At 40.7% G+C, this 24,207-nt stretch overlaps 1 protein-coding gene across 1 annotated transcript in view; it reads left to right on the top strand.

The window, feature by feature from the left end:
• Positions 1–24,207, top strand: part of LOC139458021 (uncharacterized) — a 155,220-nt gene that overhangs the window by 49,423 nt on the left and 81,590 nt on the right. The window lies entirely within an intron of this gene.

The following is a 24,207-nucleotide window of genomic DNA, read 5'->3' as shown; positions in this document are numbered from 1 at the left end:
CTCATGACAAGTTTGTTGTTGACGAGGACTACCCCGAGTCACGTGTCATTGTTCACCTCTGTCAGTAGAGCCAGGATTCTGTTCCGCTCCAGCCCGAAGTATCAAGTATCAAGTATCAAGTATCAAGCTCAAACAGTCAACCAGGTAGCGAAGCCACTATTATAATCCTGGGGTAAAGGCGAGACGTAACAACACGACAATCGATTTTTGTCCGAATTGAAATAAACAGTGATAAAAACACAACATTAGTGGCACAGACTTCCTCGCATATTGCTATTGCTACACGTGTGTTCGTCAATCCTTACTTTCTACTCTTAACATCGCTCACATACTGATATTCCTATTGCTACACGTGTGTTCGTCAATCCTTACTTTCTACTCTTAACATCTCTCTCATACTGATATTCCTACTGCTACACGCGTGTTCGTCAATCCTTACTTTCTACTCTTAACATCGCTCACATACTGATATTCCTACTGCTACACGTGTGTTCGTCAATCCTTACTTTCTACTCTTAACATCGCTCACATACTGATATTCCTATTGCTACACGTGTGTTCGTCAATCCTTACTTTCCACTCTTAACATCGCTCACATACTGATATTCCTACTGCTACACATATTGCCTTATTGCTTTTGTGCAGCTACACAGTTTACAGACTATTACTATATTCGCACTGTCTTTGGTCGATACAAAAAGTACTTTATTCGATAAATTTGAGTAACATTCAATGTGGTCCCCTTGATTCTAAGAAAGATCAACACAAAGATAAACAAACTTACATTGGGATGATCTTTGGGAACACTCAATCCGCTGGTCTTGTCAATCTTCTTTAGGTCATAACTTGGACAGTTTAACGTTTCATTAATGTATACGAAATTTGAACTGAAGCAATTTTCATCACATCTAACTTGGCACAACTTGATGCCAATGTTCCTGATAGTGACGGAACTGTACGTCATTTTCTCTGCCATCTGAAGTCCACATTTCTTTGTGTTGCAAGTGGAAAGTCCAAACAAGATGAAAACGGTAGCTGTTAATGCCAGCTGCAGACTGCAACAGTTTCTCGAACACAGCGGCAGCATCTTGTTCACAGAGGAGTTCGGGATACAGAGATTTGTGAAACGACTACCAGCACCAAAGTCTCAAGACTGTCACCAAGCAAACAATGAATACAAGACACGACTGTTAAGAGAGTATCATCTGACAATTTTACATCCCACGTCTTGAAGGCTAAGATGAGATCAATATTACGTTCATGTTTAAACATTATTCATCCTAACACTAGAATGTAGATAACAATTACTGGTTGTAGATGTTGACGTGTAATACTCGTTGATGCGCCCTAAGTGTCCACCACTACGTGTGAGTGAGTGTGCAATGTTGTTGTGAGGCAGTATAGTCCATTGCTCAACAAGGATTGTAAGTGCATTACATTGATTCTGTGGAGATTCTGTAGAAGTGTATTGCTGTGTATTTGGACAATGATTCGTTGTCAGGAAAGTAGTACTGTTTAATGTAAGCATCTGTGATGAAGTTAATATATTTAGATGCAAGAATTATCTGCATGGATGGAAGTCAAATATTATAGAAACATGTAGAATATTCTATAATGTTCCATATATCCGATATAATCACACATATCCACTTTACCCACCCATTCCTAACAGCCAGATGCATGTATCCTATATAGTCCCACATATACACTTTACCCACCCATCCCTAACAGCCAGATGCATGTATCCTATATAATCCCACATATACACTTTACCAACCCATCCCTAACAGCCAGATGCATGTATCCTATATAGTCCCACATATACACTTTACCCACCCATTCCTAACAGCCAGATGCATGTATCCTATATAATCCCACATATACACTTTACCCACCCATTCCTAACAGCGTGATGCATGTATCCTATATAATCCCACATATACACTTTACCCACCCATCCCTAACAGCCAGATGCATGTATCCTATATAATCCCACATATACACTTTACCCACCCATCCCTAACAGCCAGATGCATGTATCCTATATAATCCCACATATACACTTAACCCACCCATCCCTAACAGCCAGATGCATGTATCCTATATAATCACACATATACACTTTGCCCACCCATCCCTAACAGCCAGATGCATGTATTCCCAAATTGAAACAATATCTTAATCAAGAAATCCGTAGGTAAAACAACTTAGTTTGAAACCAACAACGAGTGAGACACTATCAAGAAATGCATTACACAATTCACTAAGTTTACAAATCAACACAAATAACTGCACAGCATTTCCAATGGCAGTAAACAATAGAGTGGTAGTGATATGTTCAATGGCAGTAAACAATATGATGACAGTGGTCAGTATCAAAAACAGAAAAACAGTGGTTATAGCTAATGTCTCTATATATTCACCCAGCGGTGACAGTGGTCAAGCTTCGGGGATGGGCTAGGCAGCGAATCAAGGATGATACAGAAGCTGAATATGCAATCGTCAGGAAGAGAGACGATGACAGCATCAAACTCCATAATGTTCTTACACTCCAAATCCACACATGTTCTTACACTCCAAACAGGATCTTCACAGACAGTTACAATGTTACATGAAATGTAGATAATTGATATACACTGTCTACTTAATACTGGGTCAGCTTTCTCACTAATTACAGCAATACCAACTAAATCTAGATCTCTTTTATGATGTTACTTTCAAAGGACCGCAATCATCTAGATATTTTTTATAATTATATAAATAGACTCAGCTCGTGCAACTTTCTGGAGAATTATACATTCTTCCACCAACCTTCCGGCAGATTTCGGTGGGATCTGAGAGAGAACGTGTATCGCACTGGGTCAGTACTCTCGCACCGATGTGCTTGTACAGCCAGTTGACGGGAAGCAACAATTTTTGAATGCCACATTTTACCAACAAAATGACATCTTCCTCCTTAGACAGTGTAATTGATATTCCTTAACTGTTAAATACACATTAATGCATATATCATATATTTTCATTTGTGTGTGTGTGTGTCTGTCTGTCTGTCTGTCTGTCTGTCTGTCTGTGTCTGTCTGTCTGTGTCTGTCTGTCTGTGTCTCTGTGTGTGTATGCGTGCTTATGCCTTCACTCCCTGGATAAGGAAATGTAATTAATTATGAGCAGTTATATACAATCAGGTCATCTTGGATTAATTAGTGTGAGTGTGTTAATATTTAAAGTCACATCGGCAATATTTCAGCCATATTGAACAAGTTATGCATTATATCATATATGCACCTCGTCATAAATAAATATCGCACCTCATGTTTTAAAGTAAAAGTAGAAAATATAATTTTCGGTATTTTAAACTACAAGTACAGATTTCATATACTACACCATCTGTGAACATAATATCACAAACACATCCTTGTGTCTGTTGTAACGACTCCGGCAGCCATACTTATTTCACGGTGATTTTAGTGACCTTAAGTTTGGTACAATTAGACCCTCAGTTAGAGCTCAAATTCGGTCTTGTGTTGTCAATTTTCTGACTGAACGCTCACATGAGGTCATATAAACATTTTAATGTGCTTTTCTATGCACCATTTTTATGAGGTTGAAGATCCAGTTTTACTTAGTGAAAAAAGTGGGTGGTGCAATATTTTTGACGAGGTGTATATCAAAAACTGTCATCAAAGGACAGTACAACAACCCTTCCAGGATATAGCCACTTACAATCTCAGTTATAATTAATAATTCATACTCCCAAAAGTAAAAGTTATTTATTTATTTACAATACATAGTCATCAAAATTTATCAATCAGTTCAATTTCCTTTCAAGAAGCAAGCATAAAATTATGTTATCTGATAAAAAATCCTGAATGGATGATACTTTGAAATACTTATCCTTTGTGATGGAAAAATCAATACAGTCAAGCAGCTTTAATAGTCTTAGGATGAGCCGAAAGTGCAAATGTAAGCATATAGGTGTTTGACGGGATGATGTCACCGTCTCTGGATTTCATAGTGAAACGCTTAACTGCAGTTACCCCTTGACTAGTCAATTCATCTGTAATTTCTTGCTCCGACATGTTGGACAGGCAACGAGCTGTCTCGAACAATGCCTCAGCAAGAATTCAAGGTTTTGTGAAGGACACAGCAACCTCAATATTTGCAAATGTAGTTAAAGATAGCAGATTGAGAGACTGCTGCCTCCGTGAACACTCAACAAGCAGAGCGCAACTACGAAGGCGTGTCACATTTCTAACCTCTCCACAAATTCCTGAAACAGCCTTTGAAACACGGAAAGGATTAAGCCTTAAGAGTTGTTTATCACAATAAATCGGGCCCAGGAGTCCATTCCAAGAGATAATTTGTCATTTTGATCAGTGTCATCGAAACAAGAAATTTAGGGTATTGACAGCCTCACACGAAGGATCAAGTCAGACAATAGATAATAATAATAATAACACCATGGAAATACAAATCAGCCAGTGCATGTGCTTGTCGTTCCCGAGATTACTTCCATTAACCAGGATACTGTGAGCTTCAGCTAGATCACAGCGGTCAAGGACACAGCGGACATCACCAGGCTGCTCACACTGTTCACCGTACCAGACCCGCCGGCACCCTGCCAGAGATTCACCCGTGTGCGGAGCAAGGGATGCGTTCCAGTAGCTCGCAACAACATCTGACACTGTAAGTAGGGACATACCATGAATATACATTGTTGTTCAGTGTTCTATCACATTTGTGTTCTCTACCGGTCAATGACAATGATAGAGAACGTTCTTTGGAAATAAAGAAAAACGTAAATTTGAGTGAGTGAGTAAGTTGGGTTTAATGCCGCTTTTAACAATATTTCAGTTATATCGCGGCGTGTCAGCTCCATGTAGGAGGAAAGCCCAAAGTGATGCAGGTCTAAGACATTTACCAGTTCGGTGAAACCCGCGAGCACGGGTATGGTGCTGACAAACCTGGAAACATACTCAGGGTGAACCGGGATTCGAATCCACAATCATAGGTTTCTGCACAGCGAATCGCGGCGCCTTAGACGACTGGGCCACCCGTGCCCTCTGACAGCACTGGAACTTTGTCTAAATACAAGCGATCAAATCAAAGCAAATATCACCAAACGATATGCTTTTCTTGGATACCAATTCAGAAGTAACGACCCATAAAATAGTATAATTATTCTTTGCAAAAACATTATTTTTTCACGTAGAGACATAAAGCATATGCAGTTGTTCCAGATCTTCCAGAATGACTGAAGCAGTATTTCGTCATCCCCAAATGTACAGCATATCACGTAGAGCAGGTTCCGGAATGGCCCAAAACGTGAATGGGCTTATCAAATTTCAAATCAATTGTTATTGATATTTAGAGTCTTATTGTGACAAAAGTACATTTTATAGAGCATTTGTAGAGTTGCCGTTTTGGAGTTTCACAATTTCTGAAGCACAGACTGTCTCGGTAAAGTCGTGACAGCGAAACACTCACGTTTGGGAGAAAACAAGGTATATAACCATTGATATAAATATAACAACTTACTGTAAATTAATTACAGTTGCATGACACAATCGAGTGGCTTTACACAAATAAATGGTAATATACAAAACAGTCAGTAAAACTATATTCACTAAGCAGCAACAGTGGCCGAGCTTCGAAAATTGGCCTAGGCTTGATATCCAGGGTGAAAACATGGTCTTCACACAACTGCTAGCTTGGTGTAATTTGAGATGACAGAAGCATGCCCTTGCACACTTGTCAACATATATTTGAGACGGTTCCATACCATAGCTCATGTGTGTACATTATTGGTCTTTCCATTGTAATGGTGCCACACATCATCATCAGAGACTTTTAACATAGTGAATGAGGACGAGCCTTCTTTATGGAGGATGCCAAACTGCAAAACACATCAAACATGATGTCTGGTCTACTCTGTCTACCAACCCAAAGTATCTGTCCCACTTTTGATCAATAAACATTTATTTCGGCTACTGTCAGTTTATGAATCACACTGAGATGCTCTTTCTTTATCAAGAGGGATGGGATTGAGATTTTCAACATAATTTTCTTGTTTTATCAAAATTGCATTCAGCTGACTGGCAAGTTCAATGCCCACATGAGGGAAGTTATCACTTTGTTCCCGTCTTTTTGTCAAACTTGAATTTTCCCGGAGTTGTCCATCAAAAACATATTTCGGATTGCATGAAATGACACAATGCACTCTTTAAGGATTTAAAGAGTTGGAAACAAACATTGTCATATTTCGAACCTAAACGGTTGCAACACACAATCATACTCAAACATAGCATGTATCAGCAGAAAGCTAAGAATAAAATGCTGAGAATAAAAGTAACCATTTTTTTGGTTAAAGTTATTTTTGTCATCCTTTCTTATAGCAATAAATGTCTTGATCGAAAATAAGTTCTTAAGTTTAAAACTATATCTAATTTTGGGGTTTGGTTCCTTTTATTCCACTGACAACAATTTGCCAGTTTCCCAATAAAAGTAAATAATTTATTAAAGTATTAGAGTTGTTAGAACTAAACCAAATAAGATATTTTGTCAATTTATTTTTTTGTTAAAGATAATTGTTAAGCCAAAGTTCAAGACCATATAACATTGTTTAGTTTCATGACATTCCCAAAAGACATGGCTTATGTCCTCATTGACAGCATTACAAAAGCTACAAACACTATTGTCAACAAGATTCATTTTTAATAGTTCCTTCGTTGTGTAGATAATTCCATGTAGAAGAAGTTGTGATCAAGCCATTATGGTTGGGACAGCATTTCTTCTATATTATAAACATTAATAATATTTTTCTATAAAGTTGTTCCAAGCTTTCAAGACATCTATCCAATATTCCTTATTACATGAGCTTGCTCGTCACCATCAGCATCCAAAGAGAGTGTATCTTTAATTGGGATATTACAAGGGTTAATATATGTTGGTTTTGTTTACAATATACTAGTAATCTGAGTGAAGAGAGTTTTTGTGCGTCAATAAAGGCTCTTATGTTAATCAGGGGTAATCCAGCTTCCTCATATTTTCTTGGCAAAGTGGTCCTTTTGATTTGTCTTTTTAATTATTCCCGATAAAATTGTGAAATATCTTGTCAAGTGATAAGACAAAGTCCTCAGGAGGGGTTGGTGGTGTCGAAAATATCTGAAAGTTTTAACAAAGCTTAAGTTTTTATGACTATTACTTTTCCTATTAGCGTCAGATTTCTTTTTCTCAAATTTGAAAGCAATCTATTTATTTCATCTAGCTTTCTTTTTGTATTGATTACCAAGAGTTCACCTAAGTTTGGATTAAACATAAGTCCCAATACTTCACATTCATTATTGTGTCATTTTATTTGTAAATCTTAACATAATCGATCATTGCTACCCGCTCTTGAGCCTATCCATATTTTGTTTTTGTCTTGTCTAAATTAATTTGTATTCCAGATATTTTGTAGAATTTATTAAGTGTTTCTATATCTGCATATATGCTTTCACCTTTATCAATATAAACTAATTCAGTATCATCAGCATAGTGGCCAAGTTTGTGTTCTTTGTCATTGACTGTAATCGCTTCAATTTTATTATTATTTCTATTCATACATCCTAGGATTTCAGCTACTAGGACGAAAAATTCTGACAGATGCCCAGTTGGTATTATGCTTGATGTAGCATCGTAAGTTAGTATATTTCTCCACCTTATCATTTCTGGTCCTAATCCATGTTTTTGTAAAACTATTTAAAATTGTTTTGATACCGTATCAAACGCCTATTCAAAATAGATGAGAAGACGTAATCCTGGCTTTATTTCATCTTTTTGTTTCAAACATAATATTAATTCTATTTCAAGTGACTGACATTGCCATAGGATCATTTAATGACTTTTGACTTATGTACAACCAAGGGCCCTAATTCCCAATGGGTTGTTTTGAGACGGATGGTGCTACAACAAATGCAACTCTCCACGTTTATACAGTTCGCTTTGAATTATTAAAGTTTAGTGTTTAAATGGATTGGTTTGTTTTTATTAAATTATCTGTCAATATACGGATTGAAGTTGTGTTTGGTGACGTTCAACAGCTTCGCGCATCATGCAATGTGCTCACTTCACCCGATGAACATCAACAATTAGCAGGTCTTTGAAAGGCATTTAGAAGTGATACACATAAGGAAGAGAATTTATGGATGTCACCTTCTCTATTATGAAGAACACAACGTTTCGGGGTTTATGCTTACTCCTTCATCAGGTGATATGTTTGCAAATATCAGGTGATCAAGGAGTAAGCATTCTCTCCGAAACGTTGTGTTCCTGATACGAAACGAAGTTGACATCCATATATTCTCTTCCTTATCAACAAATACAACTCCAATCCTTAAATAAATCTGTTTTCTGTCATGTGTTAAACATTTCGTATTCACTCAGCTGGGTTAAACCATAACTCACTTAGATTGTTTACTGACGCTTAAATTTGTACAGAGACAAAACGTGGAAATCACTCTGTGAAACATCTATCACCATCCTGACTTCTCACACGTATCGCTAACTGACCACATTATACTAAACCAATTGAGAGCACATTTGATAAACCTTTCTTAAACCTGTTTCCTGGGTCGTTGTAAAAGTAAATAATCAGGTCATGCATTGCGACAGTTTTGTTACCCACTGACAGAGCATCTGGCAGTCTGAGGAAAACATTTCTCGATTTAATGAAACTGGTAAGGCAAAGGTAACAGTCTGGTGATTAAAATTAACTGTGTATATAAGTGGTATCAGTCAGGTATTAAATATTGTTAGTGCATTTTGTATTTCTGAATCAAGATTCGTGTTAAATGCATGTGATTCTGTGATAATTATCTCGTGCTATGCAACACAAAAATGATTTAATTTTATGGTCGATTTTCAAAATTTCCTTAAATCGTACCTGCTCTATAAGTACCGGAATCAATGTGTATCTGAAAAACGACTCGATTGTAGTATGTGTTCCTTGGTTGAAACGCCAATACGTTTAGCTTGACCATCGCTTTGTTGTCTGAACAAGGAATTCGGTATCTCTTATATAATACTCCCCAAAGATGACATCACACTGGTTAAAATGTAAACTATTGGTGAAAAAAATATGACCGGATCACTGAAAATCAGTGATGAAACCAAGTTGTCGTGAAAAGGTCAATCATGACCTGGTCCATTGGTCGCAGCCGTCACTCACACAATTGACATACGAGGTGAAAGTGCTTGTCTGTTGCCTGACGCCGCGGTCCTATCAAATACACTTTTCGCAGCATCAGGAATTATACTGTAGACAAACACATGTCGTGTGTTAAATGCGGATAATCATTTTACATTTGTAAATTATAAATCCATAAATTATTCATATTAATGAATCTACATATGAATTTCAAATCAAACCTGACAAATATCTCGTTCAGCGTTTGACACCCTGTACAACTCATTGAATGACAGACACACAGTCTTTGTAATACGGCGCTGGCACTTTAGCTGTTTACACTCCAGTAAAGATTGTCTCCATTGTCCCTGTGGATCACGTGATCACCTTCAACACAGTCGCTCACAAAACACACACTGTACTGCGTTCTAGAATTCTCGTTCAAAGTCTTCCAGGAAACACGTGATCCCATTGTACTATACTGCCGAACTATGGTATATGTGTTCCTGCTTGATCTTGAAAACAAATCATTGCTCACGTACCCATGGACGCAGTTAGGCAGTTGCAGGGACGTGTTTGTTTCTGCCAGTTGAAACGATCACCTGTACATGCTGTGTTTTTGCCACAGTGCAAAATTGTCTGTTGATTTCCTGAACACACAGGATGTTCCTCTTCTATGCACTTTGGTTCTGATTCCCTTAGCGACACATGTAATAAAATTGTTTTAAATATCTGAAAACAATTTAACTTAGCGACAAGGCTTTTCCAAGCCACAGGAGATGGGGATGTTTCGTATGGTGTTATGCATGAATGATCATAATTTAACATTATATATAAATTGGTAACGAGTGAGTGAGTGAGTATGGTTTTACGCCGCTTTAAGAAATTTTCCAGCAATATCACGGCGGGGGACAACAGAAATGGGCTTCACACATTGTACCCATGTCGGGAATCGAACCTGGGTCTTCGGCGTGACAATCGAACGCTTTAACCACTAGGCTACCCGACCGCCCCTTAAATTTGGTAACGAAACAAGCAGGGCTCCGCAGACATACTTGACGTTGTAGCATGTACAATTCATAGAACTCAATGAACCATATTACCTTGGCTGAAATGAAATAGTGATAGATGTGCTCTAGCGTACAAGCTGGGCCCTCTACATCGATGACTGTCAAATGAGATCGCAATGTGTAAACCTGGCGTGGTCTCAGTCGTTGCGTGTTGCTAGTATGAGAGTGGATATGGTAAAGTGACTAAACACCCTCCAATTTCAATAGAAATCCCTGCTAAAATCAGAGTCGATTGTATGATTCCGACTACATCACGAGCATGTGTTTATGAATCACTATCAAATAGTGATGACACCAAATGTTCGCGAGAAGGTGAGGTTAGCCTCTCTTCTTCATGTTCAGGCCAGATCAAGTATGGGTTATTAAGTATGAATCCACACAGCCCACGTGGGGAATTTAAGGATATTTTACCAGTAATATCCTTCACTAGACCGAGAGAGTAAAAAAATTGAACTCGTATACAAATATTGTTAACAACAGTGTGCGAAATTGATTTTAGGAGGTGAGGTGAATTAGGGTTTAACGTTGTGTTCAAGATTATCAAACTTATAAAGCGACGTGCATGCGCGTGTGTGTGAGACTGCTTGTACTAGTCCTGACTGATGCCGGTCCACTGGAATAACTTGCCTCAGTTTAACATGAATACCACACTCAGACACAGGGCCGACCAGTCCTTGTTTTATCCCCTTAATGTCGAGCGCCAGGCAGGGTAACAACATACCATCTTTTAGCGTCTTTAGGTGTGAGACGAAGAAGGGCCCTGTCTTCGCGATGTTTAATCACAGGAGGTCTTCCTTATCTGGGACAGTCCTATACATCACTGGTCTGAGCTTGTTTCTCGACTAAACGGCTTACGACAGGGTAATGATACCCCAAATTCCGACCAATGACATTACAAGAAATTCCTGCGTTATGCATGACGATTATGTGCCATCTTGTGGAATTTGATAATCGCCTTCGTACCATGATCACACAATGTCATGGAAAAACTGTTTAAAATCGAGCTCAAGACAGCAATTTTAACGTTTGGATGAACTGCTTTTAGAGATACTCGAGGGTAGCATGCTGCATGGGGCATACCATGCATGGCATATGAGCTTTCGTCACGCATGACTGATTACATCATTTTGAGAAAACATACTCTTCCCGTAATTATATCTTTCATGACTATTGGGACCAAACAATAATGAAATATATTTTAGTCTGCTTTACTTTTTTTCTTCGTGTATAGTCTTATAACATTCTATTTTCACAAGAGGCCGACTTCTTTGTCACATTTACAGCCACTTACAAGCCACATACAGGGTATTAATTCTACCATTCCTCATTCAGCTTTGTTTGCCATGACTCAAGGATTTTCACAACAATACCCTGTTGAGTAAGGCAGAAGCCCTTGCAGAAACCTGAAACGAAACGCTGTGATGCATCACACTACAGCATTTACAATCCGGCAACCTTCTTTCCGCCTAGTATTTTCTGGGTATCGCTGTTTAGGAAGAAACGTGTAAGACAATCTCACAGCAGGGGATATTGTCTCCTTGGAAATATCACAATAAAGCCTGATCTCAATGAATCTAAGGCGAGGGTTGAATCGTATCATCAGATCATGTCGTTCAAGTGAGGCAGATATCCCCTCATGACAACAATAGAACACACACGACCATCATGATATGCAGTCGGTAGGTAACACGCACTTTGGTAACAGTTATAATTTTATGTACCCCTTGACAGAAATGCATTGTTGACTTGACACCAGTATTCAAAGGTGTGAACTAGCTGCCTATATAACGTAAGTTGACACGAAACCACGACGCAGCTTAATGTTTTATTTGATAGAACAAACACTCAACATTGGAAGACTGTTGACAAGAAGACTGTAAATCCAATTCTTTGTGAGTAAACGTGCTGAAGTGTCACAGCTGGGCTATGACGGCGACAACATCCTTCACTTGGTCTGTGAGACGGTGAAGTTCGTCCTGTCACTCCACGTCGTGGTGGACATCAAAGTCAGGAACCAGAGGGACAGACAGAGACTGATGTGGCGCGATTCATGGGACGTAATAAAGTTGTGGATCTCATGGTGTCCCGTTGCCCTCAGTGAATGAGTGTAGTGTTTGTGCAGAAAGTGTGCCACAAACGAGGTTGTTTTCATATAAAACAGGATTAAGAAAGGAATGTTTGTTATGTTTTAGGAGAAATGATGTTTGCTAAAAAAACGTGTCCGGACACTTTATTGTTTTTCATCACGTAAGAAGATTGTCATACATGTATGAATATAGATACTGCTTGAAACATTACATCATGGTTTATTCCACAGTGTTATTGGTCTGACATAGTTATATGTACATCAACAACTGCCATATGAAACAGACAACAAACCTAGGCGTGGTTTGCAACAAAGAATTTACAAGGATGGTCACATGTAACATAGCTGTCCAGCAGCGGGTCAGTCTACAACAACTTCAGTCACATGCACCTAATACGGTTGCTGGTTGAATATGTTAGTTGCCTTGCTTTGACCCAGTGGTTATAATAATGACCACACGCCAAGTGGTGCATAAGAACAATCAGTACACTAATGAAACAGCAAGGAATGTAGACGATGACAATTAGTCAATCTTGTTCTGGACAGGCAAAATACTGGTCAACTTTGAGCGTTTAAATGTCCCCTACGCAGCAAGAATAAGAACTTGCTCAAGTCTTCAGCGAGGTAAACTATTGGCTGCCAGGTCAAAGGACAAAACCCTGCTACCCCTTAAATACAGGAAACCCCAACAAAATCAGTAGCCAATCAGCGGAGAGTAGTATCAGTACGATCCAAGTTTAATAGGACCTGTTAATCAGGGAAAGAGGCGAGAAGAACTGCAACAATCAGAGTGTAACGGAACAAATATGTCCAGGAGAAGGCAGCTGTTTCAAATCAGTTACAGCCAGATCCAAACATAAGTTCCCTGAGAACGGGAAGACACAGTTGGAAAAGAAATGAAGCCCGAAGACATGAAATTTGTGGAACCCAGGTGAGCGGGAATAAAACAGGCGAGCGAGCCGACACGTGAAGATCCGCGGTAGAATAGGTCTTCAGCAACCCATTCTTGCTGTAAAAGGCGATTCTGCTTGTAGTATGAGGCAACTAACGGTATCAGGCTCGCTGACTTGGTTGAAACATGTCATCGATCCGAGTTGCATGGATCCCTGCTCATGATGTCAGTCACTGGATTGTCTGGTCAAGACTCAGTTGCAATGTGTTCCAAGTTGAATGAAAAAATGGGCTAGATTGCCTGGACTATTTTCGCCACACAAAATCATAGCTTGGTTTTAGCCAATTTGTTTCTCTTATCGCTTGCAGCAGCTTTGGTACACTGCCGTTTTGGCTATAACTAAATGCTATATTTCTAATTTAAGGCAAATATGTAGTTTAAAAAATGAAAGATTTGACAAAACGTAAAGAAAGTATTTTCAATTTTCAAACAAAGTTTGTGAATACAATTCGGTGGAACTATATTTTTCTAATATTGGTATCACTTATTGTAATTCTGGAAAGATCTTCCTTTTGATGTTTTTTCGGATAGAATTAAGTGTGAAGAATGAAACTTATATATCCAATTGAACTAGAAAAATGAAAAATAACTCCTTTTCTGCCTCACGACATAATGACATTTGACACAAATAGTCTACTCAAAGGAAGCTTTGTGTGAATACACTTCTCACCCTCTCGTAGGGTAATAATGGTGTCCAAAATAGCAAACATATTATGATCATTTCTTAAGGTGAGCTTTAATGATCAACATAACAAGGCTATTTGCGTTGCTTATGACAACACGAGAGCATGTTTACACGAAGCACAGTAACCTGACACCTACCCATGTAAGTAAACTATTGCACCACGCCCAGTGAACTAACTGTGGGTTTGTGTTACATAGTGATCACATTCACACTGCCAAACTTTGACATACATATCGTTAGCCAGAAATATGTTGGCCAAACTGTTAATTTTACGCTTGCTTCCAAGAATGAGTGAATGAGTTTGGTTTAACGCCGCTTTTAACAGTAGTCCAGTAATATCACCGCGTGTCAGCTTAATGTGGGAGGAAAGTCCCGAGGCGATGCAGGTCTCAGACGTTTACCACTTCGGTGAAACCCACGAGCACGGGTAATGGAGCTGACAAACCTAGAAACATAATTAGGGTGAACCGGGATTCGAACCAACAATCATATGTTTCTGGCGTGCGCAAGGGACGCAACTCTGCAAATCGAATCGCGGCGCCTTAGGCGACTGGGCCACCCGTGCCCCCTGCTTCCAAGAACGGGACCATATAAAAGCGGGTCAATATTCAATATCCCAACATTTTTTTTTCTGTTTTTAAGCAGGCAACAAATTTAACATTCACACTCCTATAGATTTCACCAATATAGATTGATACAATTTCTACTTTTATTTATTCAGTCAGTCTTGTCTGATCCAGACTGACAACTTTCACAATGTTTGCATGATCAACTGAAAAATGAAATATCTATTAACCTCAGGGTTAAAGAGGTGTGATTATACTCTACATTTCATAAGTAACTTCCCCTATTTTCGCAAAATATCGTGACACAATCCCGCCACTATTGCGGCTCTAACGCGGATTGATCGCGCCACTTTTGAGGCATTAACGCGAAACTATTGCACCACCTTTGTGAATGAGGAAGCGTATTTTCGCATCACAGAATGTTTTCGTGAGTAATAACATACATATTCCTGAACCTTATATTTGGAAATGAATTATTTTTTATATTTCCCTGCTACATGAACAAGTAACAAGGAGATCAACTCTCTTTTTCTCTACGAAAAATATTTAAACTCATGTTGATATGTAATTAATGATGTCTTCTTTTTAGATGTGATCTTGGACGAAAATGTGAGTTCTGTTGTGATCAATCAGATCCACTTTTACGACCATTGGCTTCGACATGATCTTTTGCGATGGTGATAAGAAGTCTTCATTAACATATATCATTAATTTGCACTTTGTTCTTGTACCACCGCTGGTGGTTTTGTGGAGAATTATACTTCCAGTGATTACATGTATTAGGTTAGGCGTGGCATTATTTTATTGGACCTTAATATTAATACAATGTTATGAGAAAGACCTACAAAGAATTGGAAATGGCGATTTTAAAATGGTATATAATCCCTTAGCTTTCCTTTACCATTACCATTTGGAGTCGACGTATGTTAACAAGTCAAAGTATGGCATTTATGATATACGTATCCCTTCCCGTCACCTCAGGTTTGTTTCAAGGCATCAATAGCGCTAATTCGACCGTGGTTGCTTTAGATATCCATTGGAGTTATCTGCCGGTCACTTCTCGCATGATTTCACTGTTTCTGTGTTTCGCTGTTTTCTGTCACTTTTGAGTAGAAGTGATGTAATATTTCAGAGCTCTGATTGGTCTGTCTTGATAAACCACAGACGGTAGTGTAGCTGATGACTAATTATTGGCAACAAATTCTTCCAGGGACCTGAAAATTATTGTGCGTCTTGTGCGTGAGTGAGCGAGGAAGTATCAGACGCGTGACTTTTCTTCTGAATTGTCTGTCGTTTCCGAAGCCTGCAGCACATGTCATAGGCTTGTAGGGTACGTCCATTACGGCTCACAGTACAATTGATAAATCTCATTTTGGGAAGTCGATTAAGAACTAGACTAGTACCTATAAAGCGGCCCTGTTGTTGACGTACAGAGGCCAATGCTCAAAGGGAGACCTCAATGGTGCCATGTCGGAAGTTCCTCTCCTCTCCCAGATGGAACTTGCACAAAGTTGATGGCTGATCACGAGGGTCTTTATGATCGTGCTACCGCTTCAGAAGCAGGTCTAGACACGCCAGTCTAGGTGTGACCATTCAACTTGGACTGTGACATCGTCCATGTGAGCGCATAAAACATGTGTATGCAGGTGATGTTCTTGAGCAGAAATAATCCTGGCATGGCATTGTGGGGTTCTGGCTCTGTGAAATTTCAAATCATGAACTGTTTATTAAAGACTCATAAAGTAAGTTCATGAACTTGTTCAAGAATACTTGTAGATCAGTTCATGAGCTAAGAAAAAAACATCTACATCAAGGGGAAGACGGCAGAGTGGTAAAATATGGGACAGCCAACCAGCTCAATCAGCTGGGTTGTAGGCTTCTACGTAGGTGATACAATTAGGTCTGATATATGGGGAAACAATTCAGTTGTCATGTCTTCAACTGAGTACCGGCGTCCTATGCATATTGTAATGAGAGGAGGATATGTGGTGAAATTTATATGAAGTCAAATATGTTCAATAGAAGTATAGAGTTCTCGAGTCACCTGTCAAACACCTTGCACAGACGCCCCATTCATTATTTACAAATACAATACTAGAGACACATTTTGCCATATTATTGTATATTTGGCTCACGTATCCCTCACTATTAGGTTGTGGGTGTTCATCTTGTTGATCGAGATGTAGGAGGGTCAAAGGGGGTAAAATATCTAGCGTGAAGCGACCCCTGTATTGACTATATCAGTTCAAGTCTATATTCCTATCCCTACCCCTATTCGTATTCTTGTCCCTGTCACTATGCTCGTCCCTGTCCCTATCCCTATCCGTAACCCTATTCCTATTCCTATCACTATTCCTATTCCTATCCACATCCCTACTACTTACCCTATCCCTATATGTATCATTATCACTGTCCATATCCATTTCCTGTCCCTGTCCCTGTCCCTGTCCCTATCCCTATCCCTATCCCTATCCCAATCCCTATCCCTTTTCCTATACCTATCCCTATTCCTATCACAATCCCTTTCCCTTACCCCATCCCCATTCCTAAACCCCATCCTATCCTTGTCCGTATCCTCGTCCCTGTCCCTATTCCTATCACTATCTCTAATTCTATCCCCATCCCTATTCCTTACCCTATCCTTATCCCTTTTCCTATCCTTGTACCTATCCATATCCCTGTCCCTGTCCCTGCTCCTGCCCCTGTGTCTATCCCTATCCCCATTCCTATACCTACCCCTAATACTATCCTATCCCTATCCCTATTCCTATCCCTGTCCCTATCTGTATCCCTAAACGTAACCATATCCCTATCCCTGTCCCTACCTTTATTCCTATCCCTATCATTGTCCCTATCCTTGTCCCTACCCCCATCCCCATTCCTAACCCAATCCCTATCCGTATTATTGTCCCTGTCACTATCCTTGTCCCTATCCCTATCCGTAACCCTAACCCTTTTCCTATTCCTCTCACTATTCCTATTCCTATCCACATCCATATTACTAACCCTATCCCTATTCGTATCATTGTCCCTGTCCATATCCCTTTTCTATCTCTGTCTCTGTCCCTTTCTCTATCCCTATCCCTATCCCCATTCCTATTCCCACCCCTATACCTATCACTATTCCTATTCCTATCAAGGACGATCTCCATTCCTATTTACCCCTTTCCCTGTCACATAGGGATTCCTATCCATATCCTTTCCCTGTCCCTGTCCCTGTCCCTATCCCTATCTCTATTCCTATCTCTTTCCTTATCCCTATCCTTGTTCTTGTCCCTGTCCCTATCCCTATCCCTGTCCATGCCCCTATCCCTATGCCTGTCCCTATTCCTCTGTCTACCCCTATTCCTATCCCTATGCATCTACCTATTCCTATCCTTATCCCTATCCCTATCCCTATTCCTTTCCCTATCTCATTACTTGTTCCTATCTCTATCCTTTTCCTTTTCCCTGTACCTGTTCCTATTCCTACTCCTATCCCTAGCCCTAGCCCCAGCCCTTTCCCTAACCCAATCCATATCCCTAAACCTACTCCTATCCTTGTCCGTATCCTTGTCCCTATCCCTATCCCTAGCACTATCTCTATTCCTATCCCCATCCATATTACTCACCTTATCCCTACCTTTATTACCCTGTCCCTCTCCCTGTCCCTATCCCTATCTCTGTCCTTGTCCCATTCCCTATCTCTGTCCCTATCCCTATACTTATACCTATCCCTATCCTCATCTATAACCCTAACCCTATCCCTGTCCCTGTCCCTATCCCTATCCCTGTCCCTGTCCCTATCCCTATCCCTGTCCCTATCCATATCCCTAAACGTAACCATGTCCCTCTCCCTATCCCTGTCCCTATCCCTACACGTAACCATGTCCCTCTCCCTATCCCTCCCCTTGTCCCCATCCCTGTCCCTATCCCTATTCCTATCTTATAAACCTCTAGTGACGTCACTCTATTGTCTCGCCAGGGTCTTCTTTTACCAACTAAACCTCTACTGGTAGTTTACCGGGCATTTCCAGGGTAAGCCCCGGGCATTCCTAGGGTAAGCCCCGGGCTTTCTGCAAGAAATCCCGGGAGATTTTCTACTGAAAGCCTGGTTTTTGTCCCGAAAAATACCCTCTGTATTGAATTACCTTTCTGCATGAAAAAAAACAACAGAACATGGCTCAACTATTTATTGATATTAGATGAAATTGAAATTAAGGGTCACAGTTCGATTTAGTTTGTCTTCAGGTCATTGGTCATCTGCTCTTTTCGGATCAGCTTCTTCACGTGATGGCGAGTTCATTTTTTTCAACATACTAAGTATGTCAGAGACCGTTGCCTTTTGGTTGTCAGAAGTTCTCTTGTAATTTCGAACGGCGTCGCTCCGATGTCCTGAAACAAATTGTTCAGATTACTGAAAGTATTACACATACAGCATACAAATACACTTAAAAACTATTACAGATTCCAAAAACACCAATATTACTATATATATCATAAATAAAAAAGAGCATCTTACTGGTTTGGAAAAAAATATTTCTTTAATATGTTATGACTTTTGCTGAATAACAATTTCTTATTACTGCAGGACTAAAATGTTTATCAACCTACCGGTACTTTCGCAAATCATTTGTTCATCAACGTCACCTTGATACAATCGAGTGGCTGCCGTGGCTCTCAAGGAATGGTTTATCTTCATGCCCTCAATACTGGACGTCTTGCACAGTCTTTTGACGGTAACTTGTAAGGTTATTTCACGCTCGGAGAGTGGATCTCCTAAACGGAATTTAAAGTCATCACTTTCCTTGTCTTCTTCAGCACAGGATGCCGATTCTTTAAAAACTGACTCCGACAGAAATATATCGTTGTTGTTGTCTGCGTCCATCCTCTTCAGTGGAATTCATTCGACTGGCTTGAACAACGTGCGCTCATTGTTACAACGGGCCTGAAGCACGTGCGTCACGTGCAGCGCGCGGATGTACTCCCCGCGTATTGCAGTTAAACTCTCAACAGTTAATATCAATGAAGTAATGTTAATACCACTTAGTAAAATTATTTCTAAATCATATTATTTGATCAGTTCATAAGTGAGATCAAAAACTTGCCCTCGGTTTTGTTTGGGAAGTATGCCCTTGGCCTCGAGAAAGGGGGTCGATAGGCCCGACCCCCTTTCCCTCCTCCGCGGGCATACTTCCCAAACAAAACCTCGGACGCGGTTTTGATCCTACACATCATCCATTACCCTAACCCTATCCCTATCCATATCCATATCCATATCCATATCCTTATCCTTATCCTTATCCTTATCCCTGTCCCTGTCCCTGTCCCTATCCCTATCCCTATCCCTGTTCCTCTCCCTATCCCTATTCCTATCCTTGTCCGTATCCTTGTCCCATCCCTATTCCTATCACTATTTCTATTCCTGTCCCCATCCTTATTCCTTACCTATCCCTATCCCTATTCCTATCCTTGTCCCTATCCCTGTCCCTATCCCTACCCCTGTCCCTGTCCCTTTCCCTATCCCTATGCCTGTCCCTTTCCCTTTCCCCTTCCATATACCTATCCCTATCCCTGTCCCTGTCCCTGTCCCTATCCCTATCCCTGTTCATGCCCATGTCACTATCTCCATCTCTGTTACAATCCCCATTCCTATTTATCCCTATCCCTGTCACATAGGGATTCCTATCCATATCCTCTCCCTGTCCCTGGCCCTATCCCTATCTTTATTCCTATCTCTTTCCTTATCCCTATCCTTGTCCCTATCCCTATCCCTGTCCGTGCCCCTTTCCCTATGCCTGTCCCTATCCGTATCCCTAAACGTAACCATGTCCCTCTCCCTATCCCTCTCCTTGTCCCCATCCCTGTCCCCAACCCTATTCCTTATCCTATCTCTGTTCCTACCATTGTCCCTCTCCCTCTCCCTTTCCCATTCACCGTCTCTATCCCTCTCCCTCTCCCTCTCCCTGTCCCTATCCCCATCTCTGTCCCTATCCCTTTTCCTAACCCCATCAGAAGGTCTATCCCTATCCGTCTCCCTATCCCTTTCCCTTTCCCCTTCACAATACCTATCCCTATTCCTGTCCCTGTCCCCGTCTCTATCCCCATTTTTGTCCCTATCCCTATTTCTATCCACATCCGTAGGTCTATTCCTATCCCTCTACCTCTCCCTGTCCCTCTCCCTATCCCTATCCCTATTCCTATCTCTTTCCTTTTCTTATTCCTATCCTTATCCCTACTCCTATTCCTAGCCCTAGCCCTTGCCCTAACCCAATCCTCGTTCCTAAACCTTTTCATATCCTTCTCCGTATCCTCGTCCCTAACCCTAATCCTACCACTATCTTCATACCTATCCCCATCCCTATTCCTTAACCCTATCCCTAACTCTATTCCTATGATTGTCCCTATCCCTATACCTGTCCCTGTCCCTATCCCCATCTCTGTCCCTATCCTATTTCTATCCCAATTCGTAGTCCTATCCCTATTCCTCTCCCTGTCCATCTCCCTATCCCTGTCCCTATCCCTGTCCTTATCCCTATTCCAAACCCTATCAACATCCGTAACCCTATCCCTATCCCTGTCCCTATCCGTATCCCTAAACGTAACCATATCCATATCCCTATCCTTGTCCCTGTCCCTGTCCCCGTCCCTGTCCCTGTCCATATCCCTTTCCCTTTTCCCTTTCCCTCTCCGTATCCTTGTCACATCCCTATTCCTATCACTATCTCTATTCCTATCCGCATCCCTATTCCTTACCCTATCACTATCTCTATTCCTATATGCATCCCTATTCCTTACCCTATCACTATCTCTATTCCTATCCCTATCCCTGTCCCTGTCCCTATCCCTGTCCCTGTCCTTTTCCGTTTCCCTTTCCCCTTCCATGTCCCTGTCCCTGTCCCTATACCTGTCCTTATCAATATCCCTGTCCCTATCCCTATTCCTATCCCCATCCGTTGTCCTATCCCTATCCCTGTACCTGTCCCTCTCCCTATCCCTATCCCTGCCCCTAGTCCTAACCCTATTTCTGTCTTTATCTCTAATCCCATCCCTATCTCTATTCCTATCCCTATCCCTATTCATATCCCTTTCCCTATCGCTATTCCTATCCCTATCCCTATCCCTATTCCTAACCCTAACCCTAACCCTATCCCTATTCCTATTCATATCCCTATTCCTATACAGACCTCCTCCATGGTCTAATGGTAGAGAGTCCGCCCGAAGAGCGGAAGGTCCGGGGTTCGATCCCAAGCAGTGTCATACCAAAAGACGTTAAAAGATGGTACGTGTTGTTAACCTGTCTGGCGTTCGGCATTAAGGGGCTGATCTGGTCGGTTAGTCGTCGGTATACTGTGTCTGCATGGAGTTTTCATGTTAAACTGAAATGGTATCCTTGTGTGCTAGCACAACAAATCGGCATCAGACCGGACTAGTACAAGCAGCCCGAAACACATACACGTGCATCCACGTCGCTATATAAGTGCAATAATCTTGGACGCGACGTTAAAACCAATTTCACCTCCCCACCTATTCCTGTACCTACCACTATCTCCATCCCCATCCCCATCTCCATCCCCATCCCAATCCCTATTCCTATTCCTATTCCTATCCCTGTCCCTGATGTACTGGTTTGTTGAGCTGTCCATGCAATTGCCGTGTTGGTGAAGCCTGTGTCTCTATGTCACGAAATCTTTGCGTGAAACAGATCAATCAGCATGGACTAACAAAACTATTGCTCAGTGAAAACATCTAAATATTTATTTTTTTGTAAATCACTACAAGCCTGGGTAAGACGTGCAGGCATACATGTGATAGTTAAAACCAACTGCTGTTGATTAGATTCCTGTGTGAATTCAAATGTTGTGTTGGTGAGTCAGTAGGTGTCAGTGTCACTTGCAGCCACATATATAAGACAGTTGTTGAGTTGCTTATATATGTGTTGTATTTCTAAAACTGTATGTGTTGGTGAGTCAGTAGGTGTCAGTGCTCCCAACAGCTACATGTGTAGGACTTGGTTGTTGTAGGACTGCCCATGTAATTGTTGTGTTGGTGAGTCAGTAGGTGTCCGTGATCCCCACAGCTACATGTGTAGGACTTGGTTGTTATAGAGCTGCCCATGTAATTGTTATGTTGGTGAGTCAGTAGGTGTCAGTGATCCCCACAGCTACATGTTTAGGTCTGGGTTGTTTTAGGGCTGTCCATGTAATTGTTGTGATGCTGAGTCAGTAGCTCACAGTGCTTCCTACAGCTTTATATATAAGACTTAGTTTGTTGTTGGGCTGCCCATGTAATTGTTGTGTTGTTGAGTCAGTAGGTGTCAGTGCTCCCCACATCTACATGTATATGAATGGGTTGTTGTGGGGCTGCTCATGTAATTGTTGTGTTGAGAATCAACTGTTCAACGTTTTTTCAGGACAGATAATATCCAATTTCGAAATGTGATTAGGTTATTTAATTTTACCCACCTCACATAAACACATTACACATCAACCCATTACACATAAACCCAGTTCTTCTGTTTTCGATGTCATGAAGAATGGAAGAATTATTTGCGACAATTCGTTGATGAAGGGGTGAAAACAACATAACAATTGACGTGAAACTAAAAACATAATTCTGACACTACTAGCCAAACATGTAATAGTGAAAGGTAACCAGGCTTGTTAGATTATATTTCCTCGTTGAGTTAAACTGCAGGGTCGACAGTTGAACTGAAACTACAGACCATGACATTATGGGATAAATATAGTTACTGGTATCAATAGCTTTGTGCACAAGGAAATATTTCCATTTTGAAATCTAGGTCGCTAATCTACAGGCCGTACACTTGCAGCTATGTCAAATACAGGTACAGACGTTTAGCAGGATATATATATTTGCATTTGCCTCTGAAACAGAATATCTAAGGACAATTAACGATTACAATTTAGGATAAATTAAACGTGTTTGAAGTATTCATCGTAACCAATACAGATAATGTTAAGTGTTGATAGCAACAATTCTAATTTCATATACAAGTTGATCGGTAGAGAAGGAAGTAAAGGTACACATGTGAATTGTCCTCCGTTGGACAAAAATGCCCTGTGGCTAAGAGATCGACCATTGGTATTTTTGGTTTGGGGAAGAGTGTTAGCGTGGGGGTGGGATAGGGGATGAGTTGGTCTGGGATTTCGTTTTACAGCTACAGAACCAGATATGTTTTTATTTAATACTATCAGCCTGATTTTTATTTGAAGTAAACACCTTGTAACAATGTTATTTTGTGGCGGGCGGATATGGAAGGAAGGGATCAGAAAATACGCCTCTTTTCACAGACCATGAAAACTGACAAACAAATGACGCGACAGCACTGCAAAGTCACAGTACAGGCACATGGTCAAGGGAGCTTATAAATCATGGTGAAATCCATTTGAGAACACGCACAGTTAAGCAAAACAGTATCAGGGCCACGCACAATTCAAGAATACAGCGTCAGGGCCACGCACAATTCAAGATTACAGCATCAGGGCCACGCACAGTTAAGCAAAACAGTGTCAGGGCCACGCACGATTCAAGAATACAGCGTCAGGGCCACGCACAATTCAAGATTACAGCATCAGGGCAACGCACAGTTTAGCAAAACAGTGTCAGGGCCACGCAAGATTCAAGAATACAGCGTCAGGGCCACAACTGTCACATTTCCTGAAATGATGAAATTGACAGCAAA

Source organism: Haliotis cracherodii, unplaced genomic scaffold (assembly GCF_022045235.1).
Source record: "Haliotis cracherodii isolate W230 unplaced genomic scaffold, xgHalCrac1.p SCAF_12, whole genome shotgun sequence".
NCBI classification, from domain to species: domain Eukaryota; kingdom Metazoa; phylum Mollusca; class Gastropoda; order Lepetellida; family Haliotidae; genus Haliotis; species Haliotis cracherodii.
The sequence above is the reverse complement of the archived record's forward strand: the minus strand, read 5'-3'. Positions and strand labels throughout refer to the sequence as shown.